The sequence below is a fragment of the Typopeltis vanoorti genome, chromosome 18 (assembly GCF_054136105.1).
Source record: "Typopeltis vanoorti isolate ZY-2024b chromosome 18, IOZ_Tvanoo_1.0, whole genome shotgun sequence".
Classification (NCBI taxonomy): domain Eukaryota; kingdom Metazoa; phylum Arthropoda; class Arachnida; order Uropygi; family Thelyphonidae; genus Typopeltis; species Typopeltis vanoorti.
Window position 1 is genome coordinate 60,610,797 of NC_143566.1, and position 26,185 is coordinate 60,636,981.

Here is a 26,185-nt window from a genome sequence, read left to right on the forward strand (position 1 = left end):
AAGCTGGTTATTTTTGGATCAGATACTCGGAGCTTGCTTCACCTTTTCCACGAGTTGCCTTGTTGTTGCACTACTTCCGTCACATTCGTTTCAACATCCGTTTCTTTTTATTAGAGAAAAAAGATTATAAAAATAGTGCAACGTTTAATATTTTTCTATTAAAAAAATTATATTATTTTCCTTAAATTTTTCATATAAAAATAATTACACTACTCACACCAATATATGTTAAGAATGCTATATTATATTTCGGACAAAAAACCTTACATAAAAAGGTTTATCATTTTATATATATATATATGGTAGACTAGGGGGGCTATGCCCCTACGGCTCCCCCCCCCCCCCGAGTTCCGGACTGTTAGGCCGGTTCTCCTTGAATTCTGATGACTCGAATTTTGAAGACTCGGCACTCAGGGTAGTCCCCGAGTTTCAAAACGTTTCAAATAACTTTACAAAAAACGTTTCATAAAAAGGCTTATCATTTTATATCTATAGTTTTTTACGATATACGAGTTTTTTTTTAAATAGTTTTCCAAAACTTGATACAACTGGAGCTGCCCTGCCTTGCTGAAAAGTCTTCAATTATCGAAATTCTCACACTAAAAGGCGCTTAGCCACGAATTTTCCAAGGACGCTTAAAGCCTAACTGGCCATTCACCGAAACTGCTTATGCTTCATATTCTACGGGAAAAAACAAACAAACAAACAAAAAAACCTATCAGTTTGATATCAATATCTAACATTCTTGAATTTACTTGTTCGTCTGTGATTTTTGTTTTCATTTTTCATCCATAAAATCAGTTCTATTATGTATTTTCAAGTTTAGCGCGAACAACAAAACATTTGCCGTTTTACTATAGGTTCATATATTCAGATGTTTTTATTTCTTTAATGTCTTTTTTTCCTGCTATACAAGAATGATGGTGTGAAGGTTATTCCATTTCAGATGTCATTTTAATCACATGATACGTATTGCAATAATTTTGTATTGCTCATTCTTTTGACGTACATGGAGATTACAGGAAAGGTCATACGCTTCTTTATAATTAATAAATGTTACTACCACAGTTGTATGAAAAATAACTCGGTTTTTACCTTTTAGGATATTGAATAATACTGAAAAACTTTTTTTTTTTTTAATAAAGATCTCCCGTGTGAAGTTGGTGTTTGACGCCTTTAGTGGAATTCAAATAAATGTAAAGTTCATTGAAAATATTTCACTAAAAGTAATCATTCACATGTTTTTTTTTTTTTTTTTTTTTTTTAGCGCACGGGTTTTTGATGTTGAAACATCGATCAGCAATGTTGTTTTCCTTTTATGAGAAAAGAGGAATTTCTATAATGGACAAAGGCAAACGATAGTTGAACTGCTGAACTTATTGTTCTCTACGAACACGAAGTTAGTAACATCGATCCGGTATACGAATTCTGCTCGACAAATATCGAGCTGAATAACCTTCCGATTTGGCAGTAGTACTTGATTTATTCTCCTTACTGGGGGCCGGACTTTGCTATATTTAAAACAAAATTCTAAAAGCACTAGTAAAAAAAAAATGTTATCATGCGAAAACAGAATATCCTGCCGAATTTCATTATGATACCAGTGTATTATTATCTTGTGTTCTTGGAAGTTTTTAAGATGAAATAGGGGTGTTTAGTCAAAAGTTTGGCTTTGCCTTGATTATTTGTTTTTCCAACTAGACATTAGCATTAAGTTCGTAAAACTTGAAATTTCTGGTCCAGTTAAAAGAGAAATTTTTTTTTTTTTTAAATTGTTAGGAGTAAATTTAATACTTCTGAGAGATAACGACTAGAATTCAATGAAAGAGGCAGTGTAAAAATAAACATTCTTTCGAAATAGCATCATCCCTTGGTAATTTTTATTTAAGAAATTGTTTAATTAATAACTCATTTTAAATTTTAATATTTTGATAGTGAACCATGGAAGGTTGTAAATTTATAGTATATTGAGACTTTAGGTGATTATGGGTTAAATAATCGTTGAACTCGGCACTCTTCAAACTGCTCCACTTTAGCGATGGTAGTCTTCAATGGGCGAGAAAAATCAGATTAATTAAAATATGATTAGCCACACATTTTCAAATGTTATTAATCGGGAGATTTATTTAATAATATAACAAAACATCTTGAGGTAAGATACTATTGCCTGTTTTTGTTGGTTAATATTTCGCCTCAGAATTGTTAATTTCTGCTACCCCCCCCTCCCCCCCACTGAAGAATTCTGTTGTATACTAAACTTTAATTAAACCACCCGCAAGGAATCCCATTATTGCACAACTTAAATTGCTTCCGGATAGAACAGTCCTTGTGCGTAAGGTCACAACAACATTGAGTGACCTTATTTAAATGAGCTGATTAAATTTACTTTATCAGTAACATAAATTAGGTTGCAAATTTGTTCTCGTATAGTTCTTTCCAAGAATTGCTTATTACCAATCAAATCATTGTCTTTCGGGCGGGGGGAGGGGGGAAGCATTAATGCCAAAGTTTGGAAGATTAAGATATATGGATGTAGCATTAACGATTTCTGATTCAAAGAACTTGAAATGAGAAAAGTCGCGTTATGCACAGAATGGAAAGTTATGTATTCACACTGCCCTGTCATCTTTTTTAAATGTTTAGAAATTTGTTTAGAGAAATAAATTATGTTACAGGAAACTTTATCGCTAGATTAGGAGTAAAGTTATTCGAGAAAATGTCTGATGGAAGAAGCACTGACAAAAATGGAAAGAGTATGTAGAGGATTTGTACAAGAAAGATAATAATATTGAAATTAGAATTTGTTATTAGAATTTGTTGAGGAACCCATGATAATGAAAAGTGAAGTGATATCAGCAATGGAATAGTTGCCAAAAGGAAAAGCTTCTGACACTCCATCAGTTCCAGGAAAAGCTCCTGGAACTGATGGGGTGTCAGAGAAATTGAGAGCTGCTGGGGATGAGGTAGTGAATATATTGACTGAAATCTGTCAACAGGTTTGGAAGAAAATATACTGGCCTAAAGCTTGGAAAACATCAGTATTCATCCCAATTCCAAAAAAATCAAATCCCAGATATTGTGAGAATTGCAGAACCATCGCTTTAATTTTACATACAAGTTAGTTATGTCGAAAGGGTTCCAATACAGATTGGAGCCATATGTGAATAGAGAAATGGCATAAAGGAACTAGAGACCAAATAGCAAACATGAGATGGATTATGGAAAGAACATGATAATTTCAGAAGGAAGTATTCATCTGTTTTATTGATTATAAGAAAGCTTTTGATTGCGTGGATTACAACAGACTGGATTGTAATGAGATCGATGGGAATACTTGAACATCCAGTTCTCTTTGATAAGAGCTGTACGACAAAGAAGCTTCAGTAAAAACATTGGAGAAACAGTGTTTGAGCGGAAAAGGGGGTGCGGCAGGGGTGTATACTAAATGTATTGTGAGAATGACTGATTTAGACAAAGATCCAGCTGGAATTAAGATTGGTGGCAGAAAAATAATTTAAGATATGCGGATGATGCAACCTTCACAGGTTGTATCATCCGCATTGCCGGGCTTAATTCTGGCATTTGAAATGAATTTATAATTGAGGGAGATAAAATAGAATTCGTTGAAAATTATGATTTACGGGAGTGCAGAATCAGAAATGATGGTAAATGTGAAGATGAAATTAAAAGGAGTATAGTCACGAGGAAAAAAAGCAATGATAAAAACCTGACAAAAATTATGAAAGATAGAAGTGTGAGTAAGGTCACGAAAGTTAGAATTGTCAAAGCAATGGTATTTCCAGTAGTGATGTAATGGATGTGAAAGCTGGATTATTGAAGAAAGACAGAAAGCGAATTCATTTATTTGAATCATGGGCCGGGAGGAGACTATTAAGAATTTCATGGATTCCAAGAATGTCCAATAAGAAGGTTTTAGAGAATATAAAGACAATGTGTCTTGGTGGCGATGATCGCTAAACAGAAGTTGATGTACTTTGGACATCTTATGCGAGCTGATGAATCATTGGAAAAGACAGTTATTTTGAGGAAGATTGAGGGAATGAGAAGAGGAAGACCATAAAGGAGTTGGATGGACAACATAAAAGAACTTGCCAACTTTCAACTTAGTTACTGAAAGAACGGCCGACTGGGATGGAGAGCCTTTGTTTACAGCATCACCAAGAGTCGAAAACGACTCGATGGCACATAAGTCATCGTTTTTTAATATAGTCCGCAGTTGTCAGATTTAGGTATAAGATTTTCTGCTCGTAAATTACCGAATAGCCTCTTCCATGTTTTTCGACCTTACCTTTACAAGTAAAAAGATTGTTTACACTGCATTGTAGTGTGTACATCCAAGTTTAAAAATTGATTTTGAAAGTACTGCGAAAACGGAGATAAATCATGCGCTCATCTAATGTAGCCTTTGATAAACATTGACTTCAGTATATGAAGAAATCATAAAATTTTTAAATGTAGCCCACGTATTTTAGCGAGTTCTGTGAATAGAAGTGGAAAATTTCACTAAATACCAGTTTAACTGTCAGCACGTATTCTGGAGTAGATATTCTTTTTGCATTTTTGTCTATATTTACTACCTGAACCACTTGAATGTGACATATATCCGAATCTCTTTCTTGCACATTCATCGTTTTCCATTACACTACCCACTAAAGCGTCCTCTGAAATAAAACCATTTTAATGAAAACCTCGGATACAATCTTTAGATAACTATTTTGTTCTATTTTGACTTGCATTTCAAATTGAAGATAGGCTCATGGTTGAGAGATGCTTTGTTTTCTCGAGCTTGACAAAAATTTCCGTTGGAGCACCTCTAAGGGGCTAACAAAACCCGGAGAGAGAGAGAGAATCTGCAATTAGTTTTTGGTTTTGATCCTCACCTTGAAAAGTAAATTTTCATCTCACAAAACAAGCAAGCCATTGCTAAAGTTTTCGAGTGTAGAAACGACGATAACCAGTTTAAAGAGGAATGCAGTACATTCTTTTAAGAGCGATTCCGCATATATAAATAAACCAAAGAACTGTTCTATAATTTACAAGAATGCTACACTGATGTCATAAGGCAATCCAACTTGTTGAAGTATCATCTGAGAAGTCAAAAATTTCAAATTGAACTACTGTATTCTATTCTGGGTATTTAATTTCTTCTATATCACGAACGGATGACAGAAAAATCATTGGGGCTGTTACTTTATGACACGTCTCTGACTTTCCATAAATGGGTCTTCGTAGGGAAATGCAGTGTCTAATAAGTACTTCTCCTTCTCTAATTTTCTTTTGAATGGCTTTTAGCCTCCTTTAAGCGATATATGGCGTCAAATTGACTGCTATGTACCATTCATCCGTGCTATGCTTTCCCTTGTGCTGTGGCTTTGGAATGTCTTGGATGATGTGAGCGATGACAGGCCATATTTGGAAAGGAGCCAAAGATCAATAAGGACTTTCAGCGTGTGCTTGCGGAAAGTTTCTTATGCCTTCCATTTGTGTGGCTTGAAGTGGATTTTTATTGAGAACGGGCTTAAATGAGTGGGAGATTGAAGTTTTCTTTACCTTCACTCTGTTATCGTGTATTTCTTGGTTCACTCTATCCTCGGCAATAGCTATTGTGGTGCAACAGTGCTTTTAAGATTTCGTCTTGGTTTCATTCTTTTTTTTTTTCTTTCCCCATCTTTTATTCTCGACTATTACTGCTTCTTTCAGTGAATGTGGAAGTTGCATCAAGAGTAATGATAGTTGTTTGTTATTGATTGAAACAATTCAGACAACATTGTCCTCAGAAATTGAGTTACTTCCTTTATTTTTGAAACTGAACAGCGTGCAATGGTAACAGCTTTGGTACTATCATGGTTACGAGCAAATTTCGGATATAGTAAAAAAAAAAAAAAAAACAGCTGAGCGCGGGGGGATTCACACAATGCACGTTCTTACTCCCCCCCCACTGTTTTCCAAAACGCTTCCTTGCTGCGCGCAATATGTAACAACTTTCTATACATTTCTTTAAACTAATACTAGAAATTTCCTAGCCGTATTAATTAATCGATATTAATATATTTTGCAGTATTTTTTTTCATTTTCTGATACTCGCCAGTTTTTTTCATCTTTTAGATCTAATTGATAAATTTAAAACTGGAATTCTGTTAAGATTGTAAGATACTTTGCGAATTTTAGAGTGCGAATATTCATTTCAAATAAATTTTCTGAAATCAGGACTACAATAGAGGAATCATACAGAACAGACTGCGCATGTATTTGAAAGGGCAAGGCTAGTAATTGCTGATCTTATCAAATGGGGACAACTCCTTACTTAATGATTTAATCAACTAAATGAATTCTGTCAGCGATGATACAAAATGCAGCGATCACACCCATGAAGTTGCGGCCTATCATGCTAATGCAACTTAAATAGTGTTTTTTAAAACGTTTAACATCCTTCGATGGCAAAAGTTCAGTGTGATATGGGGAAAATAATCATTACTGAGGTAAAATCGATATTTTCTTCCCAGAAACTCGTTTCCCTATGTAAAATTCAAAATGTTCGTAAGCAGTTAATAGATAAAATATACACACTTTACAGTTTTAGCTGTCTTGGTGTTACAAAATTAGCCAGCCCAGCATAACTGACAACTACCCTTAGTATGAGAACTTCAGCAGCCATGTTTATTAAGATATATACACACACAGAACTTTGTGTATATATCTGGCATTTGCACGTGGGAACATGTAACACATCAGTTCGTTACCCAGTTATCTGCTTATACATGATGAAATCAGCATGTTTTAGTTGTTTAGAATGATTCCAGATTTTTTTTTTGTGGGGGGGGGGGATAGAGTTAGCAATGCGTTTTTATGAAAAAGTCGATAGACGCTCCATAGCAATGCATAAAGATGGACTGATGTCAGTGTGACAGCAACAGAGCTAATCTTATTCATTTCGTACCAACGTAATGTTATTAAGGCTTACGCTCGAAACATGCTGTTGCACAATTGTTATAACATCTCCTGTGAGAGATACAGAAATAAACGGGAATAATCTGTGTGTGTTTTTGTTCAAGTCCGTGACTAATTGCCTTCTCATTTCCAGGGGAAAAAACCTTGACGAACTGTGGTTTTCCGAAATATCCCCCCCCACCTCTCCTCACACACCCTTAAAAATTCGATTTCTGACAGCATTATGGCTCATGTATTTTTAACAACGACCCTTACTTTATCCTTTAGTTATTCACATTGGACATAAACATGCATCTTATTTACAAAGAATAAATGAAGAGAATTTATACAGAAATTTCCTGAAACTTTGAGTCACGTCAAACGTGTAGAAAGGTTTGTGTTCGTCGTACACGTTGTTTAATTTTGACGAATACAGAACACAGAATTATAAGTAAATAATTATTTGACTTATTGCTGATATTTCGCTGGTTTTATAACCAGCATCTTTAGAGCACAAAAACAGTTTGTCACAGTACGCGAGACTACAACAACATTGTGTAACAAAGGGACTAGTTTAAAAACAATTGTTGCAACAACACAGACTAAAGTCCTAATTAGATACCCTTTACCTAACAAAAAAAAAAAAAAAAAAACATAGAAAGCAGGTACTAGTTGTGTCTTAAGATGACTGTCTCCCAAATCTTAGGCAAATTTATGCAGCCATATTTGTTGAGATTCGGAGTATGTTTCAAGGCTTCAGTTGCTTCTAAGAACAATCTTTCTGACTTGTAAAAGCTTCTGTGCAGTACTTTTGTTTTCTTCCAATTGATCCCGTGTGCAGGGGTATCCAAAGCGTGGTCTGCTAAGCCCGACTTGCCATAGCGATAGTGCCGGATGTATCTTTTATGTTCACCGATGCGGATGTCCACAGTTCTTCCTGTTTGACCGCAGTAAGCTTGATCACATGAGCAGGGTACTTCGTAGACTCCTGGATGTGATCAAGGATGGATACTGTCCTAGGGTGAACGGATGAGAGTTACTAATTTGACACACGGTCTGAATACAGTGCGTCGTTGATGTTTATTAAGAATTCTAGATATCTTTTCCGATGTGCCTTGAATGTATGGGATGGTGACTGTTTTGTTGTAGTTCTTTGTGGTGGATAGTGGGAGGGGTTTCTTAGGAGCATTTAATATTTTGTTTATCTTATGGGGGATTATAGCCATTGGCTAAGAAGGTGTGGTGTAAGTGAGCCAGTCCAGCAGCAAGAGCATTGTCATTGGAACAGATTGCTCTCGCTCTGTGGGGTAGCGTTTTTAAGATACCATACTGTTGAGAACGGTGATTGTTTGTGTAAATATCTTCATGTATGTGTGGGTTTTCTAAAAACTGAGAATGATGAGGAACCATCTGGAAGAGGTGCGATTCTCAGTTTTTAGAAAAACCCAGACATACATGGAGATATTTACACAAATAATCATACCATCACCCTTCTCAACAGTATGGTATCTTACTATAAACAAAATACTAAATGCTCCTAAGAAACCTCTCCCACTATCCACCACGGAGAACTACAACAAAACAGTTATCATCATCCCATACATCTAAAGGCACATCGGGAAAGATATCTGGAATTCTCAATAAACATCAACTACACACTGTATTCAGACATGTGTCAAATTAGTAACTCTCATGCTGTTTGACCGTAGTAAGCTTGATCACATGAGGAACTGTGGCCATCCGCATCGGTGAACATAAAAGATATATCCGTCACTATCGCTATGGCAAGTCGGGCCTAGTAGACCACGCTTTGGATACCCCTGCACACGGGATCAACTGGAAGAAATCAAAAGTACTGCACAGAAGCTTTTACAAGTCAGAGAGATTGTTCTTAGAAGCAACAGAAGCCTTGAAACATACTCCGAATCTCAACAAATATAGCTGTATAAATTTGCCTAAGGTTTGGGAGACGGTCATCTTAAGACATAGCTAGTACCGGCTTTCTCTATTTTTTTATTTTTATTTATTTTTTTATTTTTTTAAGGTAAAGGGCACCTAATTAGGACTTTAGTCTTTGTGTTGTTGCTACAATTTTTTTAAACTAGTCCCTTTGTTACACCATGTTGTTGTAATCTCGCGTATTGTGACAAACTGTGTTTTTGGACTCTGAAGATGTTGGTTATAGCACCAGCGAAATATCATCAATAAATAATCATTTACTTATAATGCTGTGTTCCGATATATACGTCAAAATTAAACATTTTTTTTACGTTGCTCTTAATTTGTCGGTCTTCCCATGGCTCGAAGCATTAACTGTCAGCGCTCAAAGAGAAGAATGCTTATCACCATCCCCTCCCCCCGACTTTTCTTACTATGTATTGGTAACAAGAGTGCTTTTCTTTAAACACCTTTGGCCATAGACTAAAATTATCTATTGAATATGAGGAAAATAAATGTTTAAACTTCTTAAATTTGACTTCACCTGATCTAATAATTATATTAGTACTAAGGTATAGTATACCATAAATCTACCGACAATGAAACCACTTACATTTCACCTCCTGTCATCCTTTTGTATTAATAGATCAGTTACTTTGACACAGTTCATTAACGTCATCTAGGGACTTTCAAATGAAGGTGAGTTACCTGATTTCGAACCGATCGGAGAACCACATGCCATTAATAGACTTGGTTCTCAGGTGGAAACGATGATATCCCTCGATTGAAAATAGCTGGTCTCTTCAAATCTTCACAACGTGAAGAAACTTTAAGAGCTTTTCAGTTTGAAGGTTGTCACCTCATATAGATATAGCTGAGTTTTCCTCACGATAAACTTTTTAAATCCTGGAAACTATCATCATAATTACAGTTGAACTAACTGTGGTAATGAGACGAGGTATTTTGCCTAATAATTGCATGAATTCCTCTGGCTGGTTTACCTATTTTGCGGGATGAACTCCCTGGAAACGGACAAATCAGCCACAAGGATATGCAGTTCATAGACAAACTGTTTCAGCCGGCATAAAACAGCACCTTACCCTACTAAATTCAGGTTTTGAAGCCAATGATACTTAACCGGTCATGCATTAAAAAAAAAAAAAAAACAATGAAAAAGCCAGTACGAGGAGAAGAATATACCGGCTCCAACAGCCTTAATTTCTTTATCTTGTAATTCCAACTGATTCCAGCAGCTGACAAAACAGAATATTAACACACATACATGCCAGCATTAATATTTTGAAAGTTATTTAAGTGAGTTCTTTGAGCCTGTTTGAATCAGTCATCACTAATGTAATCTAATCTCTTATTTTCAGTGTACAGGATCTAGTAAAGTTTGGTTATTTTGCTCCTCATTTAACTTGCACTAGTCTCGATAATTAGGTATAGTTGATTGACTCCTGATTTACCACAATAAGTAAATGTGGTAAATCAGGAGACCCATACTTCACTGTGTAGGCATTCTTCTTCTACAGCTTCTCCCACTTAAGTGGGGTCACTGTTTGTTATGAGTCTCCTCCACATCTTCCTGTCTTGGGCTGTCACCACATCCAAGTTCTTCATCTTCAAGTCCTCTTCTACCAGCTTCCGCCTTCCTTGCACATCCATCTGCATGACCCTTCTTCCCACATATTCGTCCTCCCTCCTCATCACATGACCAAACCATCTCAACCTTGCCTCCTGTATTTTCGCTCCTAAGTTCGTAACTTTCACTGTTCCCCTGACATAGTCATTTCTCAGATGATCCTTTCTGGTCACACCGCACATCCACCTAAGCATTCTCATCTCTGCTACTTCAATCCTGCTGATGTTATTTTTTCTCAGGGCTACAGTTTCTATAGCATATGTCATAGCTGGCCTCACTCCTGTCCTATTAATTTTGCCTTTCAGATTGATCGGCACCCTCTTATCACATAACACTCCAGCCATGTTCCTCCAACCTGCTTGTATCCTGCATCCCACTTCCTTCTCAGCTCTTCCATCTTCTTCCACTGTTGAACCTAAGTATCTAAAGTCTCTCACCTTCCTGATGACATTTCCTTCCAGCTCCAGATCTGTCTCCTGGCCACCGCCCACTGCGCAACACATATACTCTGTCTTACTTCTGCTCAGTCTCATACCTCTCTCTTCCAGTACTTTTCTCCATCTTTCCAGTTTAGTTTCCGCTTCTTCTCTTGAATCTACACACAGCAAGATGTCATCTGCATACAACATTGTCCAAGGTGCATCTTCTCTCACCTCTTCTGCTACCACCTCCATCACAATATTAAACAGAAACGGACTTAATGCTGACCCTTGATGCAAGCCAACTGTTACTTGAAAACTTTCTGTCTGTCCCAAACAGGTCCGAACACTTGTCTTCACATTTCTGTACATTTCCCGCACCAACCTGACATATTTCTCTGGCACCTTCTCCCTCAGACACCTCCAGACTTCTTGCCTTGGCACTCTATCGTATGCTTTCTCCAGATCAATAAATACCAGATGTAGCTCCCTTTGTTTCTCTCGATATTTTTCCATCATCTGTCGTAACCCAAAGATAGCATCTGTTGTTGATCTACCAGGCATGAAGCCAAATTGTTCCTTTGTAATCTCCACCTCCTCCCTCAATCTACCATCAAGAACCCTTTCTAGGATCTTCATTGTGTGGGACATCAACTTTATTCCTCTGTAATTTTTACAGTCTTGTGCATCCCCTTTACCCTTGTAGATGAGAACAAGATTACTCTCCCTCCATTCCTCGGGTATATTTTCCTGTTGGCAAACTTTCATGAACAGGTCCCACAGCAGGTCAATTCCCTCCTCCCCAGTGCCTTCCATGCCTCCACTGGAATTCTGTCGGGGCCCACCGCTTTTCCATTCCTCATCCTCTTCATGGCCTCCGTCACTTCCATTCTACTGATGTTCTGCACCATCCCCTCAGAAGGCTGCCCATCTCCTCTGTGAGTCCTTGCATTTTCCTCATTCAAAAGTCCCTCAAAGTATATTTTTCATTTGTTTCTTATGTCCACATCCCTCCATAATACTCTTCCTTCAGCATCTTTGATCTGCCTCACATGTAAGATGTCCTTAGCTGCTTTATTTCTACATTTCGCTAGTTGGTAAATTTTTCTCTGTCCTTCCTTTGTTTCTAATTGATCATACAGATCTTGATATGCCATGGCCTTCGCTTGTGCCACAACTCTCTTAGCTTCTTGCTTTCTCTCTTTGTACACCTCTGTCCTCTTCCACTCTTGACTCATCCCACTTCTGCTTTGCCTTCCTCTTAGCTGTCACTGCCACTTGTACATCATTATTCCACCACCAACCCTCCTTCTGCTCTCTAATCTTTCCAGATGTCTCACCAAGCACCTCGATTGCACAGCTCAGGATTACTTTTGAATTATGTTTCCACCAATCTTGTACACTTTCCAGTCCATCCGAAATCCTCTCTAACACTCTCTCCCTAAAACGATTCCTCACACTCTCCTCTTTTAAGCGAAACCACTTAATTGTCTTCATCCCATGGCAACCAGAAGTTCTTATCTTCGATCTTATTTTAAAGTATGCGCAGAGCAGTCGGTGTTGTTGTGCTACTTGATCTGTTGGAATTACTTTACAATTTGTCACAACCTTAAGATGTTTTCTTCTAGTCAGAATATAGTCAATTTGTGAGCTGTTGTTACCACTTCTAAATGTTATCAAATGTTCTTCCCTCTTGAAGAAAAACGAGTTCACAATTGCCAGATCAAACGCTACTGCAAAGTCCACAACCCTCTCTCCTTCCTGGTTCATCATTCCCACTCCGTGGCCACCATGCACCCTTTCACAGTCTCTATTCTGTCTTCCTATGTGCCCGTTCAAGTCTCCTCCGACAATCACCATCACATTTTCTTCCAATTCCCTCATTTCTTCATCTAACACGTTCCAGAACTCATCTTTTTCCTTTGCTGTACAACCAACTTGCGGGGCATATACACATAATACGACCACCCGCTCTTCTCCAAGACCCAATTTCATTCGCATGATCCTGTCGTTCCTTCTACCCATGTCCAGTACTTCACCCTTCATTCTGCCACACACCACAATTCCTACACCATTTCTTCCCTCGTTATTCGCTCCAGAGTAGAACAATTTATATCCATCTCCCAGTTCCTTTGCCTTTCCCCCTTTCCACCTTGTCTCCTGCACACAAAATGTCCAACTTCCTCTTCCTCATCATGTCTGCCACCTCTCTTCCCCTTCCAGTCATGCTTCCAACATTCAGTGTTCCCACTCGCAACATCCTCTCCACCTGCTGGGTTCGCTTCTTTAACCGCACCCGCCCTTGATGCGGTAGCCCTCGTCCACTTCTCACAGCTGTAGGGCGATGTGGCTGCGCGTCGCTTAAGGGGTACGCCCTAGCCCTTATATCATTTTCTCTTCGATTCATAATCATAGTTTGAGCTGGCAGTAAGTTTTCCGACCGGATGCCCTTCCTGACATCAACCCTCGCATTTATCCGGGCTTGGGACCGGCACCTATTGAGGCTAGCTTGCCTCCTTCGGTGGCTGCATAAGACGAAATGACTTAGCAAGATAGGAAAGACTCACCCCTAGCCCTCGAATACTCACTGTGTAGGCATTCGTAACCGAAATTATAACAATAGGTAGGCTAGTCCTTATTCAGGAGTGTTATGTCTGTAGATGTGTTCACTAGGCCGGTTTGCCTGTTCCGAGGGACGAAAAACTCGAAGTTACAGTACTGAAATATAATTCCAGATACACATAAAATATTACCTTAGGCATCCCTGTAGTGTAGTGCAAGGACGACGAAATATTTACTTTTCAGGAAAAAAGAATCTTAGTGTGAATCATCTAGGAGCGAGGAGCATTTATAAATGACTTTCCACTTTGAAGGCGAATTGTCTCATGCGGAAGTGAGTGTTTTTTCTCATTGAAACTGGAGTTTTTCCTTTTGGTAAAACATGCAAACCGACCTGCGAACGCTTTTAACATATAATCTATTTGCATCATAGTTTTGGTTATAATATGATCTTCATTCCTGATCATTCATTTTCATTTCTAGAAGAGCACGGCCTAGAGTAATAATTGCCATAGTCCCCCCCCCCCCCCACACACACACCTTCTTTTAAGCATCTATTAGAGTAATAATTGCAGTGCAGTAATTTCTACACGTTTGGTTCCTGAAAATGTATCCGTTTTACTCCACACGAAAAGCACCTTATGTGATTGCCATGTTAGTCCGATTTCGGATTTTAACATGGCAGTCATATAAAGTGCTTAAGCGAACGTGCTTCCATTATAAGCACATTTAATGGAAGAATGCCATAATATTATTGACACCTCCAATGAGTCCAAGAACTCATCGCGGGAGGGCGTATCATTACGTTAAGTACTTTACAAAAAAAGAAAAAAAAAGGGGGTCTCCTTTTCAAAATATCCTCTCACCTATACTAGCTCTAAACACGAATTAAAATAAGCACCTGCGTTACAGTTACCTGTAACCACAAAAGATTGTGAATGGTCTTGATTAGATATTACTTTGAATTTCAGTAGGCTAATTACAGTTGAGTTATAATATTAAAATCACTTCTGTTTTTTTAATCGGTTTATACAGCTGTGTTAAAACTGAATTAAGAACTGGAATATAAAAATTTCATCGATTATTAACCACACAACGCTGTTTGATTAAGTTGCATTCATATTTTAATGATATTTATTAATGAATATTAATAATTCACGTCATGCATACAACTATGACTTTTGCCATAGCCCCCCCCCCCCTCCCCAACCACCCACCCACACACCTTCTTTTAAGCATCTATTAGATTCGGTTCGTACGTATAACTCGTCGGTGCATGTTGTTATTCTGGGACTCCAGTTGACTAGATTTCATTGGATTTTTTTCTGTGGGGAAAAAAAAAATGAACTACTTAAAGTTCTTATTTCAAATGATTTTCAAATCATTTTCAGGAACCAAACGGGTAGAAATTACTGCATTAATTCTACTCTAAGCTAATGGAATTGAATAAAAGTTTGCATTTGAATAGATATTAATTTTGGAATTTAGGATGTGTTTTTTAATCGTTTAGTTTTGATCGTCGTCATTCTTACATTATAGCTGTTGCATTTAGATAGGATTACTTGCCGATCATACTAGAGCACATAAAACTGAAAATTTCTTTTGACTTGAATAATTTTCTCATATTTCGAATTTAAGATTTATTTAAAATTAAGGTAAGTAATATATAAAGAAAAAATTCAGTGCAGCTTTATCTTGGAAAGCTACAATGCATTGAATCTTTTATTTTTTTATTACTGAAGTTTTTCATTTTTTTTTTTACTAAGGCTCCATCTTTTTATTACTCAAGTACAGTGCATCTTTCTCGTGAGAAAGCTGCACATTTACGTCACATACACCAGTGTCGTATGGAAGAGTTAAGCTTAAGAGGGACTTGAGAAATAAGCTTTCAGTAATAAGAGGTTCCTATTTTTTTTATATTAATATGCTATGCATTAGTAACAACATTCACTTAGTGAAAATATTAGCCAAAACTACAGAAATAAATCAGAGCTATCATTTTGGTATTTGATGGTATTTCGAATCCTCTCCATGTATTTTTCTGATATGCATCTTTTTTTAGCGAAAAATGGTGATTTAATTATTCTTTAAATCCTAAAATATATAAAACATGAAATAAAAGGTGTCGGAATGTGAAAATGCACGATATGTAAGTCAGAAGATATTTTAATTTGTTTAAAGAAAGCCTAGTGTTCAGCTCCACGATCTCTTACAATGCACTATATTTATATTAGCTTAACATTTTTCACTGCTATTTTTGATGCTTTTTTTCCTGTTGACTTTTAGCGATGAATAAATGTTGCTTATTTACAAATGCCACTTTATCATTCATGTTAATTTCTCGTGGGCTTTAGTTAAAAATGGGAAGCGGAAAACTTTTTTTTTTGTTGAGTAATTTCTCACTTTGTTGAAAGGCTTAAGGCTATTTCATTTTCTTCCTCTAATGACGACGTGGTGGGATAGTTCATATTGATTATCTGCTTCATTTTTGAATTTCCTACAATATGTTGACAGTATGTTAAACTTAAATTGTGGATAAAATCTTCAATTTCATTTTTTCTTTGCGTTGTTTTCCCCTGACGTATATTTATGCAATTTTTACTATTTTTTTTTTTTAATTCAGTGTTCGCGATTGGTTCTCTGCAAAAGAATTGGTATTACATAGAAGATTGCATTTATTTTGTAATTAAGCGTATATTGATATCTAACGGCGACTATATGTTTAAATGTATGAATTTTTCGTCTACCGTGTGTTACCACACGGTAGACGAAACGTTTGTGTATGTAGACAAACGCTGATAATAGAAAATGTTTAGCTGTTAATCTCGGAGTGTATTACTTCGGCAATTGCCTCCATTTTCTTCGAAGTTATCTTAAGTTGGGAAGTGATTCGGAGATTGTTTTATTCGCCACTGCATTATGATCAAATTTTATTTGCTTTTCATTTTATGAATTGGAGTTTCGTGCAGATCAACCTTGGTAATTTCCATACGCATTCTTTGTCTAAGATAGAATTCGAGAAGTTCTATAAAATGCTTTTCTCCGCTGAACAGTCACGGCAGTAAACTGACACGTGACTAATTTTGAGAACGTAGGAAACCAAATCGTAGCGAGTTTAACATTTCGATTTCCATGCGTAGTAAAATTTCGAAACGATCCGCATTTTATTCATTTGGAAGAAACATTCCGCTTTGCTCAGACTTCGATTTTCTCCTACGTTGAGATTTGTCTGTATACATCTTAATGCGTAGACAAATCGGAATGAAAGAGTGCATAGCAGTGGTAAATTAATAAATTACCGTATTTTCCGGCGTATAAGACGCACTTTTTTTTTTTCTTTGAAAATAGGTCTGAAAAACAGGGTGCGTTTTATACGCCGATACTCAGTTTTTATTACTTTCATTTCCGGAAAATTTCTCTGTTCCGAGTTACGCGATTTCTTTCTTGCTTCCTTGCTGTGTGTGAGAGCATTCCGGTTACGTATAATTCAGTGGATGCGCATGCGCTGTCATCGACGATCACAGCTGTGTTCCTGTTCGTGTAAACTTTCCAGTTGTTGTCGCTGTTGTTGTGAACGGTGATAAATTTATGCCGTTAAATTTTCTCTAAATTTCTTGGCTAATTATGGCTGAAAAATGTCGGCATTGCTACAATATTGCATACACGCTACTTGTGATTGCGTATGCTAAAGAACATGGAAACAGGGTTGCAGAGAAACATTTCGGGCCACCCCAACTGAGAAAATAACAAGAACTTGGCAGAATTAGGAAGAGGATCTAAAAAAAAAAAAAAAAAAAGCAACTCACAGTAAACATAACCTACGATAAATTTCTAGGTTTTTACGAAGATGATTAAAAGGTGGGTACTCTTTCCTAGTTAGATTAGGTATTTGTTTGAAAGTAGACCTACTTAATTCCTTTATATTTGAAATACTGTGAATTCATTATAATATTCAGTGATAAAGTTTTTTTCCTAAAAAAAAAAATGTGTACAAAAAAGGGATGCGTCGTATTCGCCGTCAAATACGGTACTTTTAATTATTTCTATCATAGCACTTACCGTTTGGTTTCCTAATCAACACTTTCAAAAATAAGCCACGAAATATAGCTAGGTTAATCTAAGTGCATTCTAAGTTTTATTTTTCAGATATGTAAGAAGCAACTAAAATGTCAGGTATTATAATAAGATCAAATATTAAATCAGTTTATTTTATTAAATATGTGGCGTATCAATTTGGTAGGACTTAAGAGATGAAGCTCCCATTATAAGTGTGCATTCTTGTAAAAAATAATGCGGAGATCAGCGGTTTGGGCGATGGGCAACTCTAGAATAAGGGCGTTTTGTCATTTAAAAAAACTTCTTCTTCTCGACTTCAAGCTTAGACATTCCACTGTAGAAAATTGATATTTTAATTTATTTTTTACTCTTTCATAAAATCAAATCTCACTAAAATATTTTAATTAATGAATAATTAAATTCTTACGAGGGATATGTATTAAATGAAAAAAAAAAAAAAAACAATAGCTTTGCTAAAGTTGCAATCTTTATCGAGATTGGAACATTTACAGGCAAGGGATGAATTCCACGAATCGTAATTAACATAACGAATGCGTCTTTAACTAAGATCTTGCTATCACTAAAAATCCAGCAATTGCTAAATGTAGAAGTAAAGTGAATTATCTGAATATGAGGATATTTATGTTCGGCATGCTGTTCTTTGGAGTTCAACTATTAATTTCAATACCATATTTCTTTAGCGGTATCTGCAGCCTAAATGCGTGTATCAGAGTTCTTTTTAGTACTTAACGTAAAGATTAGTGTTGTACGAGAACTTCAAATCATGCAGCGGACCTGGTCCGAACTGATAACATTCGGAAATATTAGAATATCTGGTTACTCTTCACACGTTTCTCTATCGACTTAACTAAAATGACGAATACGAAACAGTACATCTTCTGCATCACTGTTTACTCTCTTGCACTTTCAAAACAATGCTGTGCAAAATTTTAATTCTTGGATTATCGCACGTACGAGAAGTTATCGTCTTGTTTATATTGATGGAATATAAGCTGCAGCTTGGTGCCATGTACTCGTGTCACTTCGTTATTGCTTTCGATATTTTCAAGGCATTTTATTTGAACTCGACACATTCCCCAGGGTAAATCTCTTCTGTTGGGTTTTCTCTGCATTTTAGTTAGGTGTATTTTCCCTTCTGGTTTGCTCTTGTTATATATGTAGTTGGCTATTTATCCTCTTCTTGCTAGTTCATTTACTATGTATATATCATGGTTCTGTTATGTACTCATATACAAAAACGATCTTCTTTTACTTACTGATTACAAATCTGATTTATAACTTTGTTCTTGATTTTCATTTTAGAAATTTTTCGGTGTACAAAATAAGGTTGCAAGATTTTCTAATCGGAAAACTCCATACAATTCTCCATTGTATATGAAGTTTAATCCTTCTAAAACTCAGCATTTGCCATATTTCCCTTAAAGAATTCTTGAATTCGTTCTCCGCAGAATTTAAATAAAATGGCCAAGAATACATGTAATTTTTGATGTGCTAGTCATCCTATAGCGTCAGTTGCTTTAGTAATCAAAAATGGTATCATGTTCGATTCGGTCTGAGATCTCTTTTTTTGGAGTAACGATGACAAATTTCTCTTCATAAACACAATTATAGTTACCCACCGCATTCAAAAAGCTGTTTGTATTCCTCCCCCTCCCCCACTTCTCTTCATCTCGAAAAAGTTCTTCCCTCAGCTCCCAATGTATTATAGCCAGTGGTGAGCTATAAGGGGCTCGCGCGAGCCCTTTGTTAAATTTTTCTCAAATTTGCGAGTCGCTTGTTCTTCTTGTTTACTTTTTTATTTTTTCAAAAAAAATATATTTTTGAAACATATTAAGCACAAACTCACACGGTAACCTAACAAACATTAGTCTATTCAGCAGTGTATAGATTATTTGGAATTATTGTTTCAACTCCTCTATAACGAATGCGCCCAAGTTTGAAAATAAAATAAGTGCATGCGCTATCTTTGCCCTTCTGGTAGCCAGTCGTATGGTAAAACCAGGAGCCAATCAAATGTTTTATAAAAGATTTCATTCTTATTATATTTTGATAGTTAAAAAATGTTTTTCTTATGTAAGATAAATTAACACAGTTGATTGTGTGCAAATATTTCATATTCAGATAATGAAATATTTGTTTAAAAATGATAGCCTTTAGAGGTTGATTGGCCTCTCATACTTTTTGATTGGAATTTGTACACAAGCTGTATTAATAAAGTTTTTGTGTGAAATGCGGCTTTTTTTTTTGCTCGACGATGCGAGCCCTTTATTGAAATTTCCACAGCTCACGAATTTATAGCCCCCATGTTTGTTACTCTTACCCGGGAAAGGTTGCAAACTCTTAGAACATTAGACTTAAAGACCCTGGTTTAGAGACTTGAATATGCATTATTTTCAAACCACTTGTAGCCACCATTATGCATCAGTCTTAATCGGACTGTGAAAATTATCCCACCGCCTATAGAATTTCCCACAAGTAATTCGAACCCATAACTTGTTTCCTGGAAAGCTATGCAATCTAACAGGCGGTTCATTGCAATAATAGCTAACAAGTCCTATTATTGATTCACTTCAACTAACTCCACGTCTGCTTCATGGTAAACGTGGAGTTGAAGAAAGAATTATCCACAATGAAAATATCAGCTCACTAGTTATCTCTGAATTACTGTTAATCTCATACGTCTCAGTACTTGGCTCAACCCCCCCCCTTTTTTTTTTTACATGTGCAATTTATAATTTTTTTTTTTTGAGACCACCTATTTTTTATAGGGAATAAGTAAAACAATTGCCTACTAATAGATCAAATCTTCCAACGATTTTGTAACTGTCTGAAGTATCCCTCCTCCACTATAACCCTATCTTCCAGTTTGGCCCATTGTGTGGAAATGGTCAAGGGACCTTAAAGTGACAACTATAAATTATATTCGCTTCATCGAAAACAGTTGATGTGAAACTATAACAGCTTCTGAGAAGTGATTCACCCCCCCTCCCAACCCGTGGTATGTTACATTCTGGGGTTTTTTCCCCCTTGTGTATAAGGGGAAAACCTAACTCTCCAGAAGTAAACTAAACTAATCTCGAAAACTGCAGCCTTAGACCGACAAATGCTTGGTAGAATAGCCATCAAGTGATTCATATTCTATCACTGATGTGATCCAACAAAAGCTGATAAACGTGTCACAATTTTCACCTTGAATAGATTTGTTCGCATATAGCTTCCTCAGTTTTTTCCCTCGTACTTCACTGTTTAATATTTGAATAAGACATTTTTACGTATTAATTTTAATTGTCCTGAAATAAATTATTAGTAGTACTAAATGTGTTCAAGAGTCCTACCTGCATATATCGTTCCTTTATCAGTATTTATATTAACTTGTATAAAATCTTTTAACAACTGTAATAACCGCAACAATCTTGCTTATTTACCTGTTAGTCATCTAACTAGCCACTTACCGCTATATTCACTACCATTTAAAATTTATGATTATCATTGAAAACGATAACTTGTTTAACAACACGCTAGTTACTTATATTAAGTACCCTTCTGAGTAATATTAATGATTTATTAATTTGCCGCATGATCGCCTAGTGAATAGCGTCTCTGCTTATCCAACCACTAAGTTACTGTTCGAATCCCACCCCCTGGCAGTTTCCATGTTTAGGTGGAAGTTGGATTTCATTGCCCACTTTGAAATCAGCATCCTGCTTAAATTGGCTTTAAAAAGTTCCATGTTTGGTCTGTAGAGCAGGGTATCCGGATTATGTAAAGATCTAATAATAATAATAAACTTATCCCACCCACGGTATTGGTTGGTACTAATGTATCAGAAGTTTACAACTTTTCTTGAGTGGGAGTCACAAAAATGAAGTCATTAATTTAACTTTTTGATTACTTAAACTACTGATACTTTTTCATTACATAAACTATTGAGTTAATTTATTCTTAAATTGTTCGCCTTAAAAACACTGAAAAGTGTTTCCTATACTAAAACGTAAAAAAAAAAAAAAAAAAAAAAAAAAAAAGGTTTTAGTAGTATACGAAAGTATAGGCTCGTAAATAGGGATGAAGTCATATTAATTCTAACATGTCTGTTCACTAATTTTTAATTGTCCTTTAATATCTGGCAGTCATTTGTAGTAAAATTTGGTTGTCCATGTTATATATACCTGAACTGCATTAATATGGATTAATATTACGGCCAAAGCAACTAGGCTGCGACTTAGTGGTTTACTGCATATTTTATCGGCTATATTGGGGGGGGGGGTGTTAGATTTTCTATCAATGTTGTGATAGCGTAGTCTCAAGCCTTTTTGCAGAAGCGAGAGCATCCGTGAACTAACTTGCATTAATATTGATTGATATTACGGATAAAAGCAACTAAGGCTATGAATGAGGTCACTATATTATGCTGTCCTTCGCTCGTGTTCCCTGGTAGTTTTTTGCAGGAATGAAGGAAAAACCCTGCCATCAGTACGAATTTTTTTTTTTTTTCCAGTCTGGCTCGTGAATAGTGATGAAGACATTATCCACAGCCTGTTCGATCGCCCCTGTAATAAGCGTCGATCCAAATGGATTTAGTTCGAATCCCTCTGTAGAACTGGATGTTTGTGAATATCTTTGTGGGAGATGCATTTCATTACATAATATAAGGCAAGTGTCCTGCATGAAGTATCTTCTTAATCCATCTTTGGTCCTTTTTTTTGTATATATGTATGTGTAACTCCCGTCTAGTAGAGAAATCCCTATAAAGGTCCCTCCATTCGAATCCAAACTGGAGTCAAAGGACAAATGACATCGTTTTCGTGACTGCACTCTAGAATTAATTGTATGGATTTTGTGAGAATCGCAAGTGTTGTATTTTCTGGTTTCTTATATAGCTGACATCATTTATGGATGAGTGATGTTGATAGCTCCATTGACGAATGAGATTATTTTGATTCTTCACCTAATTTAGCTGTTCAATAACTAAAATTCATAAGATCCACTTGATTGAGTTGTCAGCCTTTAAGTAAAATGCGTTTTATCCATTTACGATAATCCCACCTATTAAAGGTTGGTAACCTTTTATAGTATACACTAGAATTTTGGTTGTTAACGTTCCTCCAGTAAGCAGCAATAGTGGTTTCAGTACCTGGAAATGAAAAATCAACTACCACCCAAATATCTGTAATTTAGAAATTCCATCTGTAGAAATCACACTAAGCCTCCGCTGCATGTAACAGCTGGTTGGTTACAAAGCAGTGAGGTTATCAGCTTGGCCACCTCATTAGGCAGTGGTATCAATGTCGATTACTGAACAAAACGTCACTGTAGATAATTACAAAACACGAGCTTCATAACATATATCATTTTATGATTGAATTTTGTCGAATGATATGTGCATTCGAATAACTTGCTGTGTTTAAGTTGCTACGCTGTCGTCTCTGGGGAGATGGAGGGGTTGCAAAAATCCTTTGACTAGTAGGGACAAACTCATTATCCTTCTTTATAAGTCTGATAGGGCCCAATCTGGACTATTGTGCTCACATTTAGTCGCCTGGGTTTCTTGGTAATGTAGAGGTGGTTGAGAGGATTCAGAGGAGGGCAACTAAGATGGTTTCGAGCCTGTGGAATCTTCCGTATGAAGAGAGATTGAAGATTTGTGGGTTACACAAATTTGCTGAAGGAAGAAAGGTGACATGATAGAAGCGTTCAAGTTACTGAAAGTTTTGTAGAATGGAAGTGGAAGAAATTATTCACTATATATGACATGGGAGGGGTAGAACAAGAGATCATCATTGGAAGTTGAATAAACCTTTAGCTAGAAAGAATGTGAGGTCTAGATTTTTTGCTACCAGGGTGGTGAATGAGTTGGAATGGGTTGCCTGCGGTGGTTGCTAGTTCGTAGTGAATCAGTAAGGCGAGGTATGGTTGGTACTGTGTGAATACTGGTTAGCTTCTGCGACCTATCATACCATCCACAATCCAATGAGAATTTCACCATGGGGAGGCAGAAGCTAACCAGTGTGAACTATGCTATGGTCCTACGCGATCAGTCTTTTCACTCCATGGAGATACCCGTTAACAATAATTAGAATTTTTCAAAATCCTATTTTTGACAAATTCTGTAATGCTTCTTTTTACTACGACATCACCAAATGCATGGCGAACTGTGCATTTATCTTTTCACAAGCTTGTGACGAAAAAACATGTAAATATCTTTACAAAAGCACCAAAATAAGGTGAAACCAGATCCTAAAGATTAATGCCCCCACCGATTAATACCCCAATCTTCCAATTACTTCTTGCTATTTATTATTTTACTTAGAATTTTCGCTGACATGCTAGATAATTCTATAATGTCAAGGAAAAAAAGTAACTATTTGAATATGAGTCTTCGATATTCAGTAAAGAATCTCGACTTAGGTAAATAAAAAGTTACTTTTGGAGTCGGCGTATTTAAATTTTTAAGTGATAACTAAACCTATTTGAGACATTAATTTACTTTTAGTTTCTGATTCCCCCCCCTTATATTTAATACTTCTTAAATTTTTCTCTGCTCATTTTTCTTTACGAATTAAATACTTGCTTTGCTATAAACTTAAGATAATTAGCATTAAAACAAGCATCTATATATCTCATATGTATTGAATTAATACGACAGAAGTCGATTTAGAAATAGCGTTCTTCATAGCAGACCTAGAGGTTTGTTAGATAAGCATGCAGCATAATTTTCTAGTGCCGTTGACTGTTACTTCGTCGAGTTCTGCCATTTGCGATTACTAAAGGGGAAAATCGTATACCCGCATGACAATAATTGAAACGCGAGCTTGCTACTAAAAGGATGGAAACAGAAGAGTGCAAAAAAAAAAAAAAAAAAAAGCGTTTTTCATTCTCCTGTTTCCATCCAGCAATTTAATTTTCATATTTTTCCAAAATAGCTCTACATAGAGCTTCCCGTAACGGTTACGGTAAGCAAATTTCCATCGCCACTATTGTCTGCTCTGGTGACTCGTTGATGTTGATTGGCAGTATCACCTATATCGGAGATTGTTTTCACAAAAAATGAATGAGCGGTGTCAGACACTACTGATCACCTCCAAGTTGAGGCAAATTTTGCCCATTTTTTGAAACAATAAGTTACTTTCATTCCTCAGTCATCGTTGCTATACTTTGATCACCTTTATAAATTCTCCCTTTCCGCAACTACAACAAGTGATTACAATTAACGTTTTCTGTTCTTCTCCTTGCATTATGAACATTCACGGAAATAATTAAAATGGCCAGTTGCCCCGAGCGGTTGGCTCTGTAGGATCTTTTTGTAATTTTATGCAAATCCACTCAACTTTCGGGTTTCTGAAGAAGGTATACAGTGCAATGGTTCGAGATGTCATTTATTGAAAAAAAAAAAATTAAAATTAGTTACCTATTCTTTTGTTTTGGGCTGTAAATTAAAGTCGCCACCTTAGTGGCAGGTTGAAATTACATCTGGAATTTAGCACACAGTACACTTCTGAAGAGAAGTGTGCTCACCGTTGAATAACAGGCCATTTAATAGTACGTCTTATTTTACAGAAATTGAGCAGATGGACTACAATCAAGAATTTTTTGAGTTATTCAGAAATGTAGAAGTAGTGCAGTGGTCCTACATCTTACCGCAATACTTTTAAGTCATGCTGTAGCATGGGCTTATTCATTTCTTCTGTCCATGTTAGACAGGCGAGCATATCAAGAGATGTGTTTGTGTTATACGTTTATCTTATTTGTTGTGTTTTTCCAAAAAAAAAACCCTGAAATGCTTTTTGGTTGAAAAGTTTCTGTGTTTTAATTCCTAGGTAAGGTTATATGTCAAATATTCCATCCCTTTATACATGTGTTTACTTAAATATCTTCAGGAAGTTATGTGTTTAGGAATTTTTTAGTTTACATCCTGATATTTCGGTTTATTTTTATTCTAGCTTTTTTTAAAATGGGTTGTTTATTACCGAGAGAACTAAAGTGAGGGCAATGTGACAGTTGTTTGATTCTTGACTTTTCTCTATGATTGGCTGTATGTAAGCTTACTTCCATGCTGTGGGATAGAGTTAAACAAATATGAAAGATAAAAACCCTTTTTATAAAAAGGAGATTTCGGATTCACCCTTCACTGATGGGATATTTAATTCCAAGAATGAAAAACTGTTCCCAAATCTCAGCGAATGCCCTTACATGACTGGTTCTTCAAACCAAACATAGTGATTGTATATAAGCGCTTATATTCGTCGATCGCATAGTTTTTGTTGCCCTACTTTAGTAGGTATAAAAATGTTGGCTTCTGCAGCCTTTCCTATTCAAATATAAACGTTCTGGATTCCATTGTATAATTTCTTATTTAAGCTACTAAGTCTGATTGATAATGTTGCTAGATGCCCACCCACGGTACTTGAATGTACATTGCATGCTTCCAACTTCTTATAGTGTCGGTTGTCATCAAAAAAAAAAAAAATTCTTCTTTGATAATCGTGGGTTTTAAATTTGTATAGGTGTTAAATTTTCACGGAACTACTGACAGGCTGCTGGGAAATAATGCTTTTAAACTACTAAGCAACTCTTTATATATATATATTTTTTATCTCGCTAT

The 26,185-nt window shown here is 36.2% G+C and overlaps 1 protein-coding gene across 2 annotated transcripts in view; it reads left to right on the plus strand.

Moving 5' to 3' along the window:
- The window catches only part of LOC150096712 (multiple PDZ domain protein-like), a 1,501,001-nt gene that overhangs the window by 133,511 nt on the left and 1,341,305 nt on the right, over positions 1–26,185 (plus strand). The window lies entirely within an intron of this gene.